Genomic DNA, 7485 nt, shown 5'->3' with positions numbered 1-7485 from the left:
CCCCTCTCTTCATAAACATCTCACATGCAACTGCACATCGGCATTAAACAAACAAAAATGTACATCAAAATAGACAAACAAAACTTTAAACAATAACACAACAATTACAACACAACACACATTACTACAACAACAATAACAACAACACACAATAACGTGCAACAACACACATCAACAACACAACAACAACAACAAACATATACATCAACACACAACAACATACAAGAATATATAACAAAGAACAACAGAACACAAACATTCTGACTAATCTATTTGCGACAAATAAGTAATGAATATATAATTTGGTTCCTTCTCGCGCTCTCATATTTTTTATCCCACTTGCTTTTGTTACATTCTATTTTATTCGGAGGTGACGGAAATTCTTGTTCCACCTTTCATCATCTTCTCCCGGTAGCATCATTGACACACAAAACCCTGATTCATTTTTAAATTCCATTCGTGTGCACGTACATCTCCGTGCATGGTCAGATAAGTCTTCGTACTCTTTTTCAACGCCGTGAAGAGTTGACGGAGCAAGTAGCAGGCAAGCAAGTTTTGCCGATCAAATTTGCTTGCTTGCTTTCAATTAACGGTGTGCTACAATCAGATTCAATAAACTTCCACTTTTATTCATCAGCACATTAATTAGTTTCAGTTGAATGAAATTTTACTTTTTTTTATAGCATATGATCCAACATATGAACTAGTTTTTATTTATCGATCACCTCACTAACTCACTAAGTCATCATCTAGTCTATTAATTTGCCGTTACTTCATTTTATATTTCATTGTCAATTACCCTTCTTTTATTTATTTTATTATTATTTACTTTATTTTATTTCATTTTTCCTGTGTTAACATTTTTCTTCCTCAATTTTTGTATTTATTTATTTACTTATTTGTTTAATTTTGTACTACTGCCTTGCATGTCGTAACAGTTTCTGCGTCTATCAGATCTTGATTTATTTTTAAAGAATAATATAAAAAAATGATCTGTTTTTGACTGGCAGTCATTTTTGCTATATTAAATCGCAGTAACACGTAAAAGTTCCCTCCAAGATGTCTTTCACCAAAGGAGACAGAGTGCATGGATCTGTTGTCATTAAACTACGACGCGTGTCTGTTCGGTTTGATAGTTTAAAGATCTTGTGATCGATTTTTTTGTAACTTTCCGCATTGTCCAACGGAGCTGAAATGTGGTACGTATTTTAATGCTAAAGTAAGTTTTAAAACTTTTATAAGAGATATGTGAGCATGCAATGATGGAGGACCCTGCATGCATGATGGGGGTCCCTGCATGCATGATGGGGGTCCCTGCATGCATGATGGGGGTTCCTATATGCACCGATGGAGGTTCCTACCTTCACACACGCTCTCCAACAAACTCGTTGGAGAGCGTGTGTGAACTCCAACAAACTCCAACAAAAATGTTTAAAACTTTTCAGTTTTAAACATTTTAGTTATAAAATAAATTAAATTATTTATTTATTTACTACCTAAGCATTTATATTTTTAAACGCACTCTAATAATAGTACAAAAGTCAGGAATCGCTGTCGGTCAGTGGCGGATCTGGACAACGTTGGTGGGGGTCAACTTTTGAGAAATGTAAAAATGTTGAAATTGGACAAGAGCCAAGAACATAATTTCAAGCATAATTTTGATGCTAGGAGAATGTTATTGAACTGTTACAGAAGTTTGCAATTCAGCATAATTTCACCAGTCTTGAAGTAGTTCAGAAAAGTGATCCCATTTTTAACAGGAAAAAACTAACAACAATAATAATACATCTATAATGCATATATCTTTTATTTCATCAATTTAATATTCGCAAACAATCAAAATCTGTAATAAAATGAAATTGTAAACTTTCAACTCAACGTGTTTTCAAACTGACATAAGAACCAGAAGGTGTGATGAATGTAATTGGTTCCAGCAAGTGATGATTATGATGACGATAATGATGGAGTTGATGACGACGATGTTGATGTAAATATTGAATGTTTTCAAAAATAATTCGACGCAAATTCTTGAATGGGTGTAAATTAGGGGAGGGTGGTGGTAAAGAAATTTCATCATTCAACGCTTCAGTGGATTCATGAGTCACAGCCAACCTCCGCTTGCTGGTTGGTTCATCAATTGATCATTACTTCAATGCTTCCTATTCTTTCTGTTGTTGTCGTTGTTGTTGTCGTTGTTGTTGTTGTTGTTGTTGCCGTTGTGTTGTTGTTGTGTTCCATTAATTTGCAAATAAATGTTTGTGTGTTATGGTTTACAGTTATTTATGAAAGGCTTTAGTGTCATATTTTTGTAACAGTTGAACGGCCCTTCAACTTTTTGCTCAAACATTTTTTAGTGATTCACTGTAGTTTTCATTTATTTCATGCTCATGAATTTAATTACGAAGGCTTCAGTATTAGAAAACATTCTACAGTTATTGGATGAAAAATATGTTTGTCACGTGATACTATTTTTTTAAAATTGGGATGTATCCAACCAGAAATCACTTAATAAAGTAATATGGTAAGTTTAAGAGGGTTTCGATTTTTTAGCAAATGTAACAAAGCTAAATAATAAAATTTTAACAAAACACCACAAATTATTCGTTAATAAAAACAATGCTACGTCGTTGCAGCAACATTCAGTGGCACTCAAAAAATAAAGTACAATCCTCCAAGCATGCTTTTAAAAATAAAAAAATTATTTTGATGGCTCATAATAATCGATTTCAGTCACACAGCACCACCGACCACGCCACAACTCCACAACACCAATTACCACCTCATTTTGTCGTACTCACAAATTAATTTGTTATAAAAGTAGTTTAAAAGTTGTATAAATTATAGGAGGAGCAATGATGATTCACGGGATGATTGAAGTCTAACACGGGCATGTCAAACTGTTTGACACCACTGGTCTGGGAATGTTTGAATAAAAAATTTTGGAAAAGAAAAAAAGCAACAAAATACGGTGACATCTATAAAATTGAAACAATTTAAAATCTTCTTGGAGATCAATTATTTAAATAATAACAACCTGCAAACATGGGAGAATGATCCAAATGCATGGTTATAAAGATATTCAGTATTTCTACAATTAAAATGATGAAACAGTTGCTTTTTTAAATTAAACTCAAACATATTATAATTAATAAACAGTTTCAGGCTAAAACACAAAACACAAACTCCAGACACAAACTTTGTAAGTACTACCTGTGTGATGTTCAATAACTCAACATAGGCGCTCTTCAAATTTATCATGAAATACAATACAAAACTTTGTTTGTCGCTTAGTCAGTTGCTGATACATTTGTTGCATTAGACAAGGTTGAACGTTCTGGTGAGACGAGACATCTGATGCATTGTTCTATTTGCTCGTTCCCGAGGGTTCATTGTTTTTTAAAATGAGTCTCTTCGTCTCGTCGGGCGTCATATTTTAGAGGATAATGGCAACAACATTGATCACTTTAATAACGGCATCAGTGGAAACTATAACGGTGATGATAATATAATGATGATGATGATGATGATTATGATGATGATGATGATAATGATGATGGTGATAATAATAGAAATAATAATAATAATAACAATAAACAAATTGTTAAAGGCGATAAAAATAAGTAAAATAATATTTATTCTACTTTCGCCAATCCAGAATGTACAATTTTTGAGAATTAATTTGATCATCGGGAGGAATAAAGCAGAGGAAAGGAAGAAAGCTGCTGGAGCATGGTCGCCACTCGGGGACAAATCAAGAGTGCAAATTTTCTCACACACCAACACGTGGATACAAATGTTTCAAATATAAATCATGCAAGTTACCGCTGAAATATAAATTATAAGTAGTTAATTTACGCATATATAAATTTAATTGTTTATATGCAGAATAGTTAGATTGTTCAAATCAACCAATTTCATAGTTTATTTTAATTATGAGCACACGATTGATGTCTTGCAAACAACAAATCCCATTACTCAATTTTCAATGAAGGAATGAATAAAGAAAATCTGCTTTCGATCCGTTTCATTCTTCCGGAGATGTTCACATTTAACAGCAAGCAGTGTAAAAGAACTCAATAAATATATTTAAAAACAAAATGAAAATGCGCTAAATTTTTTTAAAAGCTTTGTGCTATCATCCTTAAATTGATACATATATCAGTCTATTGCTCAACCAAATTTTGACAGAAAAAGATAAAAATTATTTTTAATGCATCAACATAATTACCTTGAAAACTGTGGATTGATTCAAACGCGTACGGCTATTTTTATTGAAGTACGGAATATTTTTTAAGGAAAGCTTATTGTGAAATTTTTCGTAAAAATAATAAAAACACATTGACTACGGAGCCAATGCAACTGATAACAACAGGAAAAAAATAATTCTGAGATGCAAATGAATGTCTTGGAGGCAATTTGATGAAGGAACAAATAAAGTGAACGTGTTGGCTTGATGAGTCAGAGTGTTATGCCGAGGATTTCATATGAAACCACCTGGTGGAAAGCACTGTTTCAAGTTGAAAAATTATTTTTGTAAATTTTTCTCAATTTCTGCCAATCTACCAGTTTTATTTCTAAAGTCTGAAAATCAAAATTTTACTTTATTTTCAGTGCCAACATTCCAACCAACACATATTGTCCAATGTAAGGATACATTTATTCCGATTATTAAAAAAAATAAGCTTTGGTTGGAAATAATTAATTCTGAGTTTCACGTAAGCATTTATTTTAAATTCCGTTATGAGTGAATATTGTTCCAGTAAGTTAACTATCAGCCAAAATTTATGCTAGTGACCCTGTAACCCAACTTAAAAATCTCAATGCATGCACGAATGCCATCAACGAATGGCATTTGTCAAACTATTTTCAACTAAACTCAAATAAATCTGAAGTCATTTTTTGGCACCCCTCAACAACCCCTCAAATGTTCTCCTACCCGTAGTGTACTCCTCGCCCATGTACTCGTAGCTGACTGACTCATCTTTCCCTCCCTCCTCCAATCTCAAAATTTTCGGTATAATTTTTGACAAGTCTCTCAATTACAACTCTCATGATTCAATTCTCATAGAAGCTTACAATTACTACATCTGGACCATCCGTCACATTCGTCATTTATAGTCAGTTGATACTGCGTCTGGTCTGGCTCGTTGTCTTGTTTTATCACGTCTCGTCTACTGCAATTTTTTCTTTATCTGGATTACTTTTTTACTTTATAGTTTCTCCACGACGTGTAGGTTTGCGAAAGTTGTCCTAAATGCAAGTAATCTTTCTCCTAGCAAGCCATCACGTATTCAAACACTTTTGCTGCCACCACCACCAACGCTATATCTATTGACTAGCTCTACTCACCCACAGAATACTAAATGCAACTAAACTCTCTTATCATCATCAACTTATACATCTTCGTCCATCCAATCGTCATCTTCGTTTGTCATCATCTGTTCAGCTGCATCAACCCGTCAACAAATCATCAATAGTCAACAGAAACTTCACTAACGGTTTCCCTCTGCCAGCCAACATTCGTCAGTAGTTATCCATCATACTCATTATAAAGCGATTAAGACATTTTTTATTTGAGCAGGCTTCCAGAAAAAGTTACATTTATCGTCGTCGCAAGTTACAAAGTTGTTCAAAAATTTGAAGATTCGTATAAAGCCAGTTTAATCCATTTTCAAACTTGAGTTAATAATTAATGAATGATGAATATAACGCATTCATTTCTGTTTGTTTACATATAAATGAATGAATGAACGAACGAACAAACGAACGAACGAATGAATGAATGCAGATAATGATGCATAAAAATAAAAATTGCAAACATTAGCAAACAATTACGACGACGTTTTATGAATAATTTTATAGAAAAATATGAATTTGACTTTAATGAGGGAGATCAAATCCCCAGCAAATCCGCTTAAAAGAAAATTATTTGAATTTAAACGAAATTTGAACTGGATTGAAAATAATTCGTAGCATCGATATGGAATGGCTTGGAATGAAATGAAGAACTATGAAGCGGGCTGGAGTGAATGTGGTGGTGAAGAGTTCTGTGTTTTCAGACGATATCATCACAATTTAGGAGGTTTTTTATTTTTACCATTGGGCGGTGGGATGGCTTAACACGTAGGGTGCGGGGTACTGATGCTGCCGCGGCTGGTTTCGAGTTGCAATGGATCGTGCAGTGTGTGTCGGTGCAAATGAGAACTGCAAATAATAATAACAACAATAATATAATAATATAATAATAATATTAATAATGAGAACTATTTCTTGGCCGAAAAACTGATGATGATTACGAACAACTGAAAATAAAATCAAAATAGTTCACTGTAACGAAATATTTAAATAAGAGAGTAAAAAGTACTTTAAAAAATTATGATAAATCAGGTAATTAAATTTAGTTATAAAATATAAGATAAAATAATATAAAATTAAGATATAAGTAAAATAAAACTATAAATATAATATACTTTTATAAGTATTTTTAAAAGTATTATAAGTAACTTCTAAAAAATATAAGTAAAATAAAGAAAATAAAGTAAAATATAAAATATAATATAATATAATATATAAAAATATAATAATGTAAACTTTTTAAAATTTTAAAACGAGTACGATGATGATAGAGAAGTAAAATAAAGAGTTGGTTCGCGCATTGTTTCTGTCACGGTACACAGCACGTGAGGACGATATAACGCTATTAATTTGACTATGTCGAAATTGGTCGGTCCATTTTACAAAGATAGAAGATAAATTAAATGGATTATGAAAACCTATTGGTGAGCTATTGGTGAGATTTCATAAGTGTTAATTAAAATATTAAAAGGTTTAAAATCGTTTACAAAAATTTTTTTAAATTATTTATATATTTATTTAATTTATATTGTCTAGAGTTCATAAATTTCGTCTCATGGCAAACGGTCAGTTCGAGCACTTCAATCGCATCCCCGCTGGGGACAGCAATGTCAGGCCTCAGCAGACTAAACAAATCAAATATCGGACGAACTGATTCATTTTCTATATCCGCAAAAATGTCGATGATCTTGCGTTTGCCATGATATCATCTAAAATCTTTTTTGAAATTTTGTTCATGCGATTTAAATATCTACTCAGTGCTGTGTTTGAATCACATTTAGATGGAATGGGCTTGGCGTGTTTAGTGCCGGCTTTATTTAATTGTTTTCTGGAATAAGACTGTCGATTTTTTGTAGGGGCTGCTAGATTCACACCACAAAAATTATTTCTTATTTCTTTGCTGGCGCTTAGTTTGAGGTACTCACGAAGCTTTAATCTTAATAATTCGGCGTGATGCTTCAACAATTCTATAACGAAACCACCAGTTTTATATGGCAACAAAATAACTTCAGCGAGAAAGCTGCTCTTGGCCAAAACTGAGCAAGTATGCAATAATTACACTAGCCATATATCATATTATTGGCTTTTCCCTCGTCGGAAAACTTTTCAAATAGTTTATCCAGGTCAGTG

Source organism: Helobdella robusta (genome assembly GCF_000326865.2).
Source record: "Helobdella robusta unplaced genomic scaffold HELROscaffold_4, whole genome shotgun sequence".
Taxonomy (NCBI): domain Eukaryota; kingdom Metazoa; phylum Annelida; class Clitellata; order Rhynchobdellida; family Glossiphoniidae; genus Helobdella; species Helobdella robusta.
The sequence above is the reverse complement of the archived record's forward strand: the minus strand, read 5'-3'. Positions refer to the sequence as shown.